This window comes from Bombina bombina, chromosome 3 (genome assembly GCF_027579735.1).
Source record: "Bombina bombina isolate aBomBom1 chromosome 3, aBomBom1.pri, whole genome shotgun sequence".
NCBI classification, from domain to species: Eukaryota; Metazoa; Chordata; class Amphibia; order Anura; family Bombinatoridae; genus Bombina; species Bombina bombina.
Genome location: NC_069501.1, coordinates 262,179,350 through 262,195,797, shown reverse-complemented (window position 1 = coordinate 262,195,797; position 16,448 = coordinate 262,179,350).

Below are 16,448 nucleotides of genomic sequence, written 5' to 3'. Positions count from 1 at the left end.
CAAAGGCTTCTTATTTAGAATAATGCAAATTTAAAACATATACTCCTGTAAAAGGTCTGACTAATACCTAATTGTTAAACTTGGACTATATTGTTACATACATCAGGTTGCTGTGTTCATCCTGCAAAAATCAACGATTTTGGTGTATAGAAAGGGGTATCGATTGGGTATCTACTCTCTGGATGGGTCTGAACTCTGCGTAGGGAAGAAATCTAAAATAAACAAATGAACATGAGTTGCTAAGTACTGATGTTTCTGCTCCCTCATTAAGGGCAATAGTCCAGAGGTAAAAAAAAAAAGGATTGGAAAAACCTGAACATTGAGTTAAGGCTATTAATAACTGCTCAAACTTTAGTCAGATCCGGAATTTATCCTGGCTCCATTCTGTATTAATTGCCTAGGGAAATTGCTGGTCTTAAAAATCACTATTGCACTGTTTTGTTTTTTTTTCCATGTGTGTCCCCCCCCTTTCACTTTAAAATGTATTACTGATCACGTTATTTTGTATTTTTCTTCCTTTTATAAATATAAAAAAAATAGTATAATTACTTTTTCACTTAGCACATTATACATATGGATAGCACATTATACATATGGATAAATATATATCACAATCAAAAAATAAATTTCAGCAATGGCCTCTAGGAATAAAGATAAAAGAATCAAGGGCAGTAATTAAGATATTTCTGAATCTATTAATTAAAGCATTAATCAGATAGACACACAAACGTTGGTCAAAACAATATCTGATATATTCATGCCCCAATTTGAACAAATTAAATCAGAGATATCTGGATTAGTAAATAAAGTTAGGCAACACACAACAAGACTCACTGAGGCTGAATAGCATAAAAATTGGTAACTTGAAAAAAAAACTATAATAGTTTACAGCAGAAAGTAGATGATTTAGAGAATCGCTCCCGCAGGAACAATGTCAAGATAATAGGATTCCCTGAAAATACACAACATAAATATTTAATTATATTTATATCAGAAACTCTACCCAATTTACTGGAGATGCCTCCTACTTGAACTCCATTTATGATCGAGAGAGCTCATAAAATAAGCGCACTAAGAGAAAGTCGGCATATTGAAAGACCTAGACCTATAAATCGCAAAATTTTTCAACTTTGAAGGTAAGATTAAATTATTACAGTTTTACAGGAAAAAGAGATAAATATTTGTAGAAAGTAAAATAATTCTTCTATTTCAAGATTTCTCTGTGGATGTGTCAGACAAAAGGAAAGGCATGTCACCAATATGTTCTAAGCTGATTAATAAAGGCTTTAATGCCACCCTAATATATCCAACTAGAATTTTAGTACAGATAAATGAAGAGGTTAAGGGGGCGGAGCCAGCTACTACAGAAGCAAGATGTACATGTGAAAAGCTCCTGGCTCCAATATGAAAAAAAAGTTAGCTTACTCATCTTATAAACCATCAAATATACTAAAAGGGGAGCTTTATAGAACTCAGAGATACTAGAGACTTTGAGAAACCGACTGATTACTTTTGACCCTGGGGGTTAATCAGAACTACTGGATACCTTGGATGACTGGGAATCGGCTGTGACTCATCTCCTTCATGATCACTTTCTAGACTTCACGCAAGCACTGCAAAAGCTTTGTACAGACGTGGCAAAAGGTAATGAGGCACATACGAGAGCAGATGACTGACTCCTCAATCTCAACCCTGAGAAAGGCGATTCCTCCATATATAATGGCAGCCCCATAGAGACATCAGTTTGCAGGCCTATATGTGGCCATATTGGCCACCTCCAGCAAGTAGAGTTTCCACGTGCCACGAAAAAGAGAAAATGAGCTATTCTGTGCACGACCTTACAAGTAAAGAAGGAAAGGATAACCCCAAGGAGGACTCTACACTATGGTTGCCTATTGAACTGACAAACCCTATGCAGCACTATAGTTCTCTGTCGAGCCTGAATATAGACATGGCCGAGGTGGCAGACACAAACTACAGCTACGAGTTAGAAGATCTTTCTACCTCATACGTTACCAACACTGGGAACTGTGCAGCTATAGCCCGGGAGCGGGGTCTGCACTCTATACACAAGCAGAAGATTGATCGTGCGGGAGCTGTCACAGAGGCGGCGTGTACGATAAGAGAGGAACTAGATACCTGCACTAATCCTAAAGCGAACATCATACCAGTAGGAGATTTCCAACCGCTTAACAGTAAGATCAAAGACACAGAGTTATGTCTCAAGAGCCGGTGGAGGAATCTAGAGGTCCTTGGTATATGTGGCAGGTTTACTGGGGCTTTTTATTCACAATTAGGTGACTGTTCAACACTGAAACAAGGAGTGGGGTAGAGAGGATATTATTTCCCTCCTCTCCTCAAGCAATATCACTCTGAGTGTAGGACACTCTGGCCTGTTTCAGTATCATACCTACATTGCATGGAAGAGTGTCATGCACTTAACTCAACTCATTTCTGTGAAAGTCTAGGTTTGAAGATATTGTTTGTTTTTACTATTTTATATGTGTATTATACTTGCTGGCATCACTAATCTTATGATTATAAATAGCAAAAGTATGAAAAACTCTCAGATATTTCCCCTATTCTCTCCTAATCTGGAGTTTACTCCTATCATATACATACTTAATATATAAAATTATGCTACTGTTATGTTGACTTATTTATTAATACAAGGTTAACGGTTAAGCTCTCTGGCTACAAAATAGATCCTTATTGTTTTAAGCTTGATAGTTGCGGGTTCTGTCTTTACCGATTACCCAATCTAGTTTGCTTAATATGTTTAGATATTTCTCTTCACATGCTTTAAGAGTGTCAGTTGTGTTAGTTACTAACTGCCATAACAATATCCTAGATGGGATGGATGTGATGTTTTTAACTATAGGAAGGTTTTAGTGTTTAACTTATTATATCCTCTCATGCAGATCATAGCATTAGTTAGCTATATTGCTCAAAGGGTGCTTGCTTGCCAAGAAAACAACTAGATAAGTTTTCGGGTTGCTAATAACCGCTACCGACAAGAACCGTTATTGAGGAATTCAGTGTTATATGCATTAGATTCTCAAAACTTTATGGGTCAGATACTTTACACTTTGCTACTTACTAAATACTGACACCTTCTGCTGTGTGGTTTGTTTAAACACTTCGAAGCTATATGTTCTTTTTTTCCATGTAATACAAACGTATGTTATAATGTTTACTATAGGAGAAACATACATTGTTATAACCTCTTCGGAGGTAGTGTTTATTGAAGATGTTAATTTCTCTATAATGGCCTATTAGTGTGCCGTGCTGTTGGTGGCCAAGACGATACAGAGAGATTGTATATACCAATGTATATAGAGTAACAGTGGAGATCTATTTAATTCAAAAAAGGTTTCTCCATATATGAATAAACTGTAATTAACCCTAATACTGAGGCTCTAATATATATCACTACACAGCAGGACTATTATTTTAGCTATACTACGAGAAACAACACTGTACAGATATGGTACACGGCAGTTATCATAGCCTGACACCAATATTTGATTATTTTATACTGATTAAGATAGATATTAGCCAACAACCTGCTTAATATTAATATGCTACAGGAGCAGAGGACCACATCCCGGACTCAACCTCTTATCTCATAGTATTATTCCACCAATAATTCCCCCCCCCCCCCACAGATATAGCTTACTAGGTAAGCATGGGAAAATGCATCCCTTAGAAATCCTGTCTTATTATTCATGTTTCTCTTTCAACTCCCCCTCAGTACAAAGTGTCAAATTAGGGATCCATGAGAGGCCTGGCTCACTATTTAGGGATAACATTCTACTTCTTGTTTTATCATAGTTGAAGGAGAAATGCATTTATATCAATTGTTATAAAAGGTATTATATTATATGTTTAAAGGGACAGTCTACACCAGAATTTTTATCGTTTTAAAAGATAGATAATCCCTTAATTACCCATTTCCCAGTTTTGCATAACCAACACAGTTATAATAATATACTTTTAACCTCTTTGATTATCTTGTATCTAAGCCTCTACAAACTGCCCCTTTTTTCAGTTCTTTTGACAGACTTGCAGTCTAGCCAATCAGTGCCTGCTCCCAGATAACTTCACGTGCACGAGCACAGTGTTATCTATATGAAACACGTGAACTAAAACCGTCTAGTGGTGAAAAACTGTTAAAATGCAATCTGAAAGAGGTGGGCTTCAAGGTCTAAGAAATTAGCATATGAACCTCCTAGGTTAAGCTTTCAACTAAGAATACCAAGAGAACAAAGCAAAATTGGTGATAAAAGTAAATTGGAAAATTGTTTAAAATTACATGCTCTATCTGAATCATGAAAGTTTATTTTGGCCTAGACTGTCCCTTTAAGGTATACATACAGACTATTTTATTGTGAGAAAGTCCTATGCTTGTAGATATTATATAGTCCTACAATAATTGTTTTTTTTTGGATTGTTATATCTTGTTACAATTATGCTGTGTTATACCATCTATACATTTCGAGACATGTTCAGTTTGCCTACTGTAATGTATTGAAAGTCTGTATTGCTTAAATACCTTAATAAACATGATTTAAAAAAAAAAAATGAAGCGGTTAAGATCTTAGAAAACGTTATAGAAGCTGAGGCATTCGTGAGTGAGGTGTTAAAACTATAAGGGTTAGAGGGACTTAGGTTCTTCTCCTCTTCTTTGAATACAAAATGTAAGCACTTGGCTCTTCCGGTATAAAGATAGCAAATAGGGATTGTGATGACATATCACGTAGGGGGAATTCTAGGTGTTTTAATTTAATTTTTTTTTATTATTATTTGTTATGGTATAACCCGGATACCAAGGGTTAATACCAGATGTACGATGTCCTGAATATGGGATCAGCAACTCACAAACCAGCCAATACCCCCCTCAAACATGAGACCAGGCTCAACATTGAAGGTTAAAACAGAATGAACTTTATTGAAGGCTATATGCCCAGTATTTATGCAGGTCTGACCCCAGATGGGGGGTTGAAAGAATATTGTACATTAGATAGAGGGAAAACACCCTTTGACATGCCACAATAGAATTACATTACTTAAGCAGATAAGCAAGTTAAACACAAGACACAATTGAGCCCCTTTTATCACTTAGGCGTCTGCTCTCTGGATGTGACTAAACAATGTGAATGTTTATCACTAAACTTAATTACAGTACACAATAGCTGAGGCTAGCAACCTTGTCTTTAGAAAATAGCTTCTTAAAGCTGAACAAAGTTAACTCTTTCAGTACTGACAGAAGGGTCTGTCACATTTTTTTTATTTATTTTTTTTAGTTATCTCTTTCCTCTTCACCTGTCTGAAATATTAAAACATGATTAGTCAATTTCGGTGTGCCTCCTGGAACGTGGGGGGTATCACTTCCCCAATAAAAAGGAAAGTCATGCTTAAACACCTCAGGGATTTGGGGACTAATATAGCCTTCGTCCAGGAGACACATTTAAAAAGTCAAGAAGTAAGTAAATTGAAAACAGGCTGGGTAGGCAAGGTTTTTGGTACCCCATGTAAAGTAGGAAAAGAGGAGTGGCTATTTTAATAAGGAAAATATTTCAATATTCAATAAAGTCTTGTTACCTTGATCCTGAGGAAAGGTATATGATTCCAAAGATGGAAATTGAAGGGCCAAAATTCACTTTTTGCAATGTGTACGGCCCCAATGAGCATTCTCCTAAATTTTGGTTAAAGCTCCAAGTTCAATTAATGGAACAGGTAGAAGGCATTCTTGTTGTAGAGGGGGATTTTAATATGGTATTTCAGGTACCATTAGATAGGTTTAGACAAGGTACTTCCTTAAAGAAGAATAGAAGAGATAAATTAGAGGCTAATCTCCGTAAAAAGCGAATCTGCAATCTAAGGTTAAGAGATATGTGGAGTGATAACTACCCTGTAAATAGGGACTACACTTGTGTCTCTAAAGTATATCAAACCTTTTCTAGAATCAACATGTTCTTGCTCTCAGAAAAATTATATGGGATGATAAAAAATATAACCATCTCAGATCATGCTCCAGTTATTTTAAATATTCAAACTAATAAATCTAAATTACCCCTTAAGAGATTTTGCTTCCCTGGATATCTGATTAATGACATAAAGTTCAATTTTTTTTTATTACAAAATGGCAAGAGTATTCAGTAACTAATTAGGATTATGCAGACAGACCAGAGATTTTTTGGGAAGCCTCTAAGGCAGTCTTAAGAAGATAAATTATATCTTTTATAAGTAAAAACAAAAAAAAACAAAGAAACAGGGAGAAAGAAATTTTAAACAGATTAATATCAGCATTTAATAAATATGTAGACAATCCCTCCAGAAGGAATTGGCAGCGTTATGAAGAAGCTAGGGATACATGGTTATTGAATCGCTCCACACAACAAGAAATCAGAGCTAGCTCAAGGTTTTATAGATATGGGAACAAGACAGGAAAACGTTTAGCGAAATTGGTCAATAATTCAAGAAGCTCTAATTCCATAGGTATCATAAATAAGGAGGGGATGGTAATAGACAAAGCGGAAGATATTTTGAAGTTATTTGAGGATTACTATCAAAAGGTATATAGCTCAAATGAATTAGATCATGATATTAAAGAAAATTTCTGGTCGGGGATTAAAATTCCCTAAGAAGAGAATGAAAAGATGAATGAGGCTATTACATCAATCTCAGAAGAAGAGATTAGAAAAGCGATTAAAAATGTAAAAAATAATAAATCCCCAGGACCAGACTCACTACCAAATTAATATTTTAAATTACTGGCAGATTGTATAACAACACCTACTTTGAATTCTTTATTCAATTCATATTTTATTGAAGAGAAAATAATGTCCCCTAATTTTATATCGCCTTGGACAACATTAATACCTAAAACAAACAAAGACCCGGCTGTGATGGATTCATATAGACCCATATCCCTTCTGAATACAGATTATAAAATGTTGGCAGGTATCATTGCATCGAGACTTCAAACTCTTTTAAAATCAGTATATACACCAAACAGGGTTTTTGAAAGGAAAAAATACCGCTTCCAATATTAGAAAAGTCTTCCTAGTTCTAGATTATCTTTGAAATCAAAATAAGGCTCCCTCAAATATTGAAAAGCCTGACACAGCTATAATATCCCTCAATGCGGAAAAGGCATTTGACTCGGTTGAATGGGATCACTTATTTACATTGCTATCTCAATTTGGTTTCCACAACAGAATACTTAAGTTTGTTCAAAAATTTATATAAACAACCCAACACTGCCCTCTTAATTAATGGCCATATCTCAAGGAAACTCAATCTACAAAGAGGCACCCATCAGGGTTTCCCCTTCTCTCCCTTGTTATTTGACATTGTAATAGAACCATTGGCTATCATTCTTAGGGAAAGAATACAAGGGATCAGGATGGGTGATCATGAATTTAAAGTGTCTTTATACGTAGACGACTTGTTATTATTTGTAAGTAAGCTAGCGGTAAATATTCCATTAATAATGGGAATTATATCAAAGTTTAGTTCATTTTCTGGTTACAAAGGTCAATGTTGCCAAATCCGAGATATTGCTGATAAATGGACATAAGAATTCAAATGCAAAAAAAGTTTTTTAATATAGCCCATGAGGGAATAAAATATTTAGGAATTAATATCTCGTTGCAGGAAGATAGGTGGTATAGCTCAAATTACTCTCCGCTTTTAAAAAAAATAAAAGAAGACCTTCAATTTTGGACCAAATTACCTATCACAATCACAGGTAGATTCAATTTATTAAAAATGATAATTCTACCAAAAATAGTATATTATTTGCAAAATATACCAATCCCTTTATTAAAAAGAGATATAAGATCTCTTCACACTGCCATTTTGCAATTTATCTGGAATAATAGAAAGCCAAGAATAGCATGGGGGTTTTTCTTCACCAAACTTACGGCTAGGTTACAAGTTTTGTCGGTAAAAACTTGCAGAGCTAACGCTCCTTTTTTTTTCCAGCGCTCACTTTAAACAACGCTGGTATTACAAGTTTTCTGAATGGCTGCGTTAGCCTCAGAAAAGTGAGCATTGAGCAAATTTAGCGCCACTTCTACCTGTAATACCAGCGTTGCTTACAGTAGCGGTAAACTGGAAAAACGTGCTCGTGCATGATTTCCCCATAGGATACAATGGGGCTGAGACAGCTGAAAAAAAACCTAACACCTGCAAAAAAGCAGCGTTCAGCTCCTAACGCAACCCCATTGTTTCCTATGAGAAAACACTTTCTAAGTCTACACCTAACACCTTAACATGAACCCAGAGTCTAAACACCCCTAACTTTACACTTATTAACCTCTAATCTGCCGCCCCCAACATCGTCGCCACCTGCATTATACTATTAACCCCTAATCTGCCGCTCCGGACACCGCCGCCACCTACATTATACCTATGAACCCCTAATCTGCTGCCCCTAACATCGCCGACATCTATATTATATTTATTAACCCCTAATCTGCCGCCCCCAATGTCATCGCCACCTACCTCCAATTATTAACCCCTAATCTGCCGCCCCCAACGTCGCCGCTACTATATTAAATGTATTAACCCCTAACCCTAACACCCCCCTAACTTAAATCTATTTTAATCAATCTAAATAAAATTTCTATAATTAAAAAAATTAATCCTATTAAAAATCTAAATACTTACCTATCAAATAAACCCTATTATAGCTACAATATAACTAATAGTTACATTGTAGCTATTTTAGGATTTATATTTATTTTACAGGCAACTTTGTATTTATTTTAACTAGGTACAATAGCTATTAAATAGTTAATAACTATTTAATAGCTACCTAGTTAAAATAAGTACAAAATTACCTGTAAAATAAAACCTAACCTAAGTTACAAATACACCTAACACTACACTATCAATAAATTAATTAAATTAATTAACTACAAATATCTAAAATAAAATACAATTAAATAAACTAAACTGTATTACAAAAAAAAAAAAACACTAAATAACAAAAAATAAAAAAATATTACAAGAAGTTTAATCTAGTTACACCTAATCTAAGCCCCCAAATAAAATAAAAAAGCCTGCCAAAATAACAAAATTCCCTATCCTAAACTAAATTACAAAGTAATCAGTTCTTTTACCAGCCCTTAAAAGGGCTTTTTGCGGGGCATTGCCCCAAAGTAATCTTTAACCTGTAAAAAAAAGAAATACAATACCCCCCCCAACATTACAACCCACAACCCACACACCCCTACTCTAAAACCCACCCGATCCCGATCCCCCCTTAAAAAAACCTAACACTACCCCATTAAAGATCACCCTACCTTGATCCGTCTTCAGCCAGCCGGGCACCGATGGGGCAGAAGAGGACATCCGGACCGGCACAAGTCTTCATCTGATCCGGCCAGAAGTCTTCATCCGATCGGGGCAGAAGAGGTCCTCCATCCAGCAGAAGTCTTCATCCAAGCGGCATCTTCTATCTTCATCTATCCGGCGCGGAGCAGGTCCATCTTCAAGACATCCGACGCGGAGCATCCTCTTCTTTCCGACGACTAACGACGAATGAAGGTTCCTTTAAATGACGTCATCCAAGATGGCGTCCCTCAAATTCCGATTGGCTGATAGGATTCTATGAGCCAATCGGAATTAAGGTAGGAAAAATCTGATTGGTTGATTTAATCAGCCAATCGCATTGAAGTTCAATCCGATTGGCTGATTGGATCAGCCAATAGAATGCAAGGTCAATTCTATAGGCTGATCCAATCAGATTGAACTTCAATCCGATTGGCTGATCCAATCAACCAATCAGATTTTTCCTACATTAAAAAAGATAGGTTACGCAATTGACTTAAGGGGATTTGCGATATGGAAAAGTTGCAGAAAAAAAGTGAGCGGTAGACCCTTTCTTGCCTGACTCGCAATACCAGCGGGCGTTAAAAAGCTGCTTTTTAAAGTTAACGCAGAACTCGTAATCTAGGCATTTGAATATTATAATTGGGTAATGTTAAGTAGAATAGCAGTGGAATGGTTATCGGAATCTGCATATTATTCAATCCCTGATGTAGAGTACATATTTTTTTCTCTTACTTAATTTAAAATATTTTGCATATCCCATGGCAGAAGCTACCCGCAGAGATTAAAAACACGAAAACAATGTTTTACCTCATCTGGGCCTGGCAGAAATAAGGTCTGAAACTAGGTATTAAGAATGGAACTTCCAAATATATATCGATTCAAAGGAATCTAGCTTTTCCAGGAGGAACCAATTTGGCTATATTTAATAATTGGGGTAGGAAAGGCTTAAACTTTGTGCATCAAATTTTAAGCCCTGAAGGAAAAACAGTTAAAACGTTTGAAATGTTGAGACAAGATTTTGATATACAAAATAAAGATTTTTATGCATTTTTACAGGTTAGACACTATGCAAATGAGCTAATCAGGAGCAATTGCCCTGACTGGGGCTGGGAAAAAATTGATTACTGGATAAAAATGGTAGGACAAGGAATTTTCTCTATATCTCCATGGTACAGACTGGCATGCCCAATTTGGAAGGTTTAGGTAGAAAGTGGGATTCGCTTATTAATGACATAGAGACAGTATTAAGAGGGTTGTTAAAACTAGACTTGTGCGCGATCAAATCTAAATACAAAGTAACTTACCTGTGCAATAAAACCGAAGCTAGCTACAATATAACTAATAGTTATATTGTAGCTAGCTTAGGTTTTATTTTTATTTCCCAGGTAATTTTGTATTTATTTTAACTTGGTAGACTAGTTTGTAAATAGTTATTAACTACTTACTAACTACCTAGTTAAAATAAATACAAACTTACCTGTGAAATAAAAATAAAACCTAAGCTGCCTTACACTAAAACCTAACATTACAAAAAATAAAAAAACACTAAAATAACAAAAAATAACAAACCAAATTATCCAAAACAATAAAAATTATTCCTATTCTAATACCCTTTAAAAAAAAAAAAAAAAACAACACCCTAAAATAAAAAAACCCTTATCTATAATAAACTACTAAGGGCCCTTAAATGGGCCTTTTGTGGGCCCTTAAAAGGGCCTTTTGTAGGGCATTGCCTTAACGTTAACAGCTCTTTTGCTACAAAACAAAACATACATCCCCTAACAGTATGCAAACCCCCACCCACAAAATTAAAATAAAGTAAAACCTAATCTACCCATTGCACTGAAAAGGGCATTTGTATGGGCATTGCCCTTAAAAGGGCATTTAGCTCTTTTGCGAAATCTAAAAATAAAAACCTACCCCAAAACGAAAAAAAAAAGCATTACACAAAATAAACAAATTATCAAAAATAATAAAAATTATTCCTATTCTAATACCCATTAAAAAAAAAAAATCACTCCAAAATAAAAAACCTAATCTAGAATAAACTACCTTAAAAGGGCCTTTTGTATGGCATTGCCCTAAAGAAATCAGCTCTGTTTATGAAATAAAAATACAAATACCCACTAACATTACAAACCCCACCCCCCAAACCCACAAATAAAAAAAACTATCTAAAAAACCTAAGCTACCCATTGCCCTGAAAAGGGCATTTGGATAGGCATTGCCCTTAAAAGGGCATTTAGCTCTTTTACTGCCCAAACCCTAATCTAAAAATAAAACCCACCCAAAAAAAACTTAAAAAAACCTAACACTAACCCCAAGACGATCCACTTACAGTTTTTGAAGTTCCGTTTGAACGATCTTGATCCCGGCGAAGAAGTCCTCATCCAGGCGGCAAGAAGTCTTCATTCAGGCGGCCTCTGATTAATCAGCCAATAGAATGAGAGCTGCTTAAATCCTATTGGCTGATTTGAACAGCCAATAGGATTTAAGCAGCTCTCATTCTATTGGATGATTCATCATCCAATAGAATGAGAGCTGCTTAAATTCTATTGGCTAATTTGAACTGCCAATAGGATTTTAGCAGCTCTAATTCCTATTGGCTGATTCAAATTTTTCAGCCAATAGGAATGCAAGGGACGCCATTTTGAATCACGTACCTTGCATTGAAGATTCAGTGTATGGCGGCGACCTTATGAAGAGGATGCTCCACGCCGGATGTCTTCAGGATGGACCCGCTCTGCGCCCCCAGGATCAAGATAAAAGATGACGCCTGGATAAAGATTTCTCGCCGCTTGGATGAGGACTTCGCCGCCAGGATGAAAATTAAGGAGGCTTTCTGGATGAAGACTTCTCGCCGATTAGATGAAGATCATTCAAGCAGGACTTCAAAAACTGTAAGTGGATCGTCAGGGGTTAGTGATTTTTAAGGGTTTTTTGGGTGGGTTTTATTTTTAGATTAGGGTTTGGGCAGTAAAAGAGCTAAATGCCCTTTTAAGGACAATGCCCATCCAAATGCCCTTTTCAGGGCAATGGGTAATTTAGGATTTTTAGATAGTTTTTATTATTTTGTGGGTTGGGGGGGGTTTGTAATGTTAGTGGGTATTTGTATTTTTATTTCATAAACAGAGCTGATTTCTTTAGGGCAATGCCCTAAAAAATGTCCTTTTAAGAACCATTGGTAGTTTATTCTAGATTAGGTTTTTTATTTTGGGGAGTTTTTTTTCAAATGGGTATTAGAATAGGAATAATTTTTATTACTTTTGATAATTTGTTTGTTATTTTGTGTAATGTATTTTTAGGGGGTGTTTCTTTTGTAGCAAAAGAGCTGTTTAACATAGGGCAATGTCCTACAAAAGGCCCTTTTAAGGGCCCTTGGTAGTTTGGGGGGTGGGGGTTTGTATACTGTTGGGGGGTGTCTGTTTGTTTTTTGTAGAAAAAGTGCTGTTTAACTTAGGGCAATGCCCTACAAAAGGCCCTTGGTAGTTTGGGGGGTGGGGGCTTGTAATACTGTTAGGGGGTGTTTTTTTTTGTAGCAAAAGAGCTGTTTAACTTAGGGCAATGTCCTACAAAAGGCCCTCTTAAGGGCCCTTGGTAGTTTATTCTAGATTAGGCTTTTTATTTTTGGGTGTTTTTTTTTTTTTTTGAAAGGGTATTAGAATAGGAATAATTTGTATTGTTTGTGATAATTTTGCCTGTTATTTTTTGTAATGGTAGTTTTTTTTATTTTTTGTTAGGTTTTAGTGTAAGGCAGCTTAGGAGTTATTTGACAGGTAAGTTTGTATTTAATTTTAACTAGGTAGTTAGTAAATAGTTAATAACCATTTACTAACTAGTTTACCTAGATAAAATAAATACAAACTCATCTGTGAAATAAAAATAAAACCTAAGCTAGCTACAATATAACTTTTGGTTATATTGTAGCTAGCTTAGGTTTTATTTCACAGGTAAGTATTTAGTTTTAAATAGGAATTATTTAGTTAATAAATTTAACTTTAATTTAGATCTATTTTAATTATGTTAAAGTTAGGGGGTGTTAGGTTTAGGGGTTAATATAGTTTAATTTAGGTTGTTGCGATCTGGGGGCTGGTGGTTTAGGGGTTAATAGGTTTAGTTAGTATTGGCGATGTTTGTGAATGGCGGTTTAGGGGTTAATAGCTTTAGTTAGTGTTGGCAATGTTTTGGAATGGCGGGTTTAGGGGTTAATAGGTTTAGTTAGTGTTGGTGATATGGGGGGTGCAGTTTAGGGGTTAATAGGTTTAGTTTGTGTCGGCGATGTGGGGGGTGTGGTTTAGGGGTTAATAGGTTTAGTTAGTGTTGGTGATAAGGGGGGTGCGGTTTAGGGGTTTATAGGTTTAGTTCAAGTCGGCGATGTGGGGGGGTGCGGTTTAGGGGTTAATAGGTTTAGTTTGTGTCGGCGATGTGGGGGGTGTGGTTTAGGGGTTAATAGGTTTAGTTAGTGTTGGTGATAAGGGGGGTGCGGTTTAGGGGTTTATAGGTTTAGTTCAAGTCGGCGATGTGGGGGGGTGCGGTTTAGGGGTTTATAGGTTTAGTTTGTGTCGGCGATGTTTGAGAACGGCGGATTAGGGGTTAATAGGTTTAGTTCATGTTGGCGACGTGGGGGGGCAGTTTAGGGATTAATAGGTTTAGTTTGTTTCAGCTATGTGGGGGGTGCGGTTTAGGGGTTAATAGGTTTAAGTTCGTGTCGGCAATGTTTTGGGACGGTGGTTTAGGGGTTAATAGGTTTAGGTAGTTTCAGCGATGTCTGGGAACGGTGGTTTAGGGGTTATACCTTAGACTTAGAGTTAGTGACGGGGAACTGCGGTTTAGGAAGGAACAATTAAAAATACTGAATATGAATAATGGATCCGAAAATTCAGAAACATATTTATTCATTTTCTGAATTTTTCGGGATGTACCAATTTGGCCAAAATTCGTCCGAATTTGTCTGAAACGAAACCCACATGTCTAGATAAAACCACATTATCAGCAACTTGGAGAGAGTTCCACTTGAAACTTATATATAGGATATATAATACTCCTAAAAAAGGAGATGAGTGGGGTAACATGCAATTTAATAAATGTCCGAAATGTAGTCTCCAGGCGGCAGACTTACTTCACATGTTCTGGTATTGTCCCATAATCCCATTATAAGATAATTTTGGTTAAAAATAGGATTCTGGATATATAAAACAATGAAAAAATCTAGACATCTTGAGCTAGAACAAGTGTTGTTTTTAACTAAGAGTAGTGAAACAGGTCTAGACTGGAAACTGATTAACATGGTAATACTTTCTGCCAGGAGCAAAATATTAAAAAATTGGAAAAATGCACAAAAACTTAAATTTGGAAAATGGAAGAATTTTATTATGAAATAGTTAATAATAGAACAATATGATACACCAGCATATAATGAACATGAGATTAATAAATTATTTAACAAATGGGGCACATATATCCGGTTCCTATACAATTTTCAACAAAAACAGATATTATATCCTTTTAGAGACACAGTTTTTGCCCTTTCATGGACTCTAGGTGAAGAGGTTTGAGGTTATTTATTTTTATTTTATTTTTTGTTTGTTTTTTAAAGGTTTTTTTCCTCTTCTTTTTCTTGTTTGGGTAAGGTGGAATATAAGGAAATTATAAGGAACCTTATGTCACGCAACTGTTATAAGACAAACAGTTAATTTAATTTTGTTAAAGACATAAGATATTGAAATGAGTTTGTGAAATGTATGTCTATATGAAATTATTATTGGTCATATCTGTTATAAGACAAGCTTTTAATTTTATAGGTTAAGACTTGTTTATACGGAGTATATGTAGTTTTGAGATACCCATGGTATTATATTGTGTTGTAATTTGATTATCCTTACAATAAAACATTTAAAAAAAAAGAATATTTAAAATAAAAAAATGTATTCCACTTTAATGTTATTTTAGGATTACCATGTTTAATGGGAATTAGGTAAATGCAAGTATATATAAATTAAAGGGACAGTCTACACTAGAATTTTTAATGTTTAAAAAGATAGATAATTCCTTTATTACCCATTCCCCAGTTTTGCATAACCAACACATTTATATTATTATATGTTTTACATCTGTGATTACCTTGTATCTAAGATTCTGCAGACTGCCCCTTTATTTCAGTGCTTTTGAAAGACATGTAATATAGCCTATCAGTGCAGAATAAATAACTCAACGGGAGTGAGCACAATGTTATCTAAATAACACACACAAACTAGTAACTGTCTGTGAAAAACTTTCAAAATGCTCTGAGCTGAGACGGTTTTCAACGGTTTAGAAATCAGTTTGAGCCTAGCTAGGTTTAGCTTTTCAAAAATACCTCCAAGGGAACAAAGCATATGTAATGATAAAAGTAAATTGGAAAGTTGTTTAAAATTGCATGCCCTATCCGAATCATGAAAGTTTAATTTTGACTAGACTGTCCCTTTAAACAAACTAATGACACTGAAAGTGGTTCTTTGATGCTGTGTTTCAGTAATATGACCAATACCTTTATGTATAGTACATGCTTAAAGGGACATTCAAAATTCCATTCACCATAAAATGTTTAATTCTGCATAATATATAAAAACAAAAACTTTGCAGTTATCACTATCATGGATCCTACAGGACTGTTATGGGTTTGAAGGTCAGGGTCACTTTGCACCTGCAGCTTGTTGGCATCTCAGTTTTAAGGGACTGCCACAAGTTCCCCCCATGACCCACCCAGTCACCACTGCAACCTGCACAGCCACACCCAGAAAGTCACATCCATATTCCATCCCACTATCTGACCACAACCCCTCCCACTTATGGAGCTCCACCCACAGGTTTCAAAACCTCCAAATTCCACAACACCTCCAGGAAAAGTTGGGAGGTATAATTGTATAATTAACTTTCATTATTCATTTTAAGGGGTATGTCCCAGGAATGCAAAACAATGTTTTTTTGTTTTTTTGTTTTTTACAAAATTTAAAAAAAGTTTTAAAAATATGTATTTCCATGTAGATGTTTTGCAATCTAGTAAATACTTTTTGTGCAAAAGTGGAAAAATAATCTGGAAAATTATTATTCAAAAAATGAAA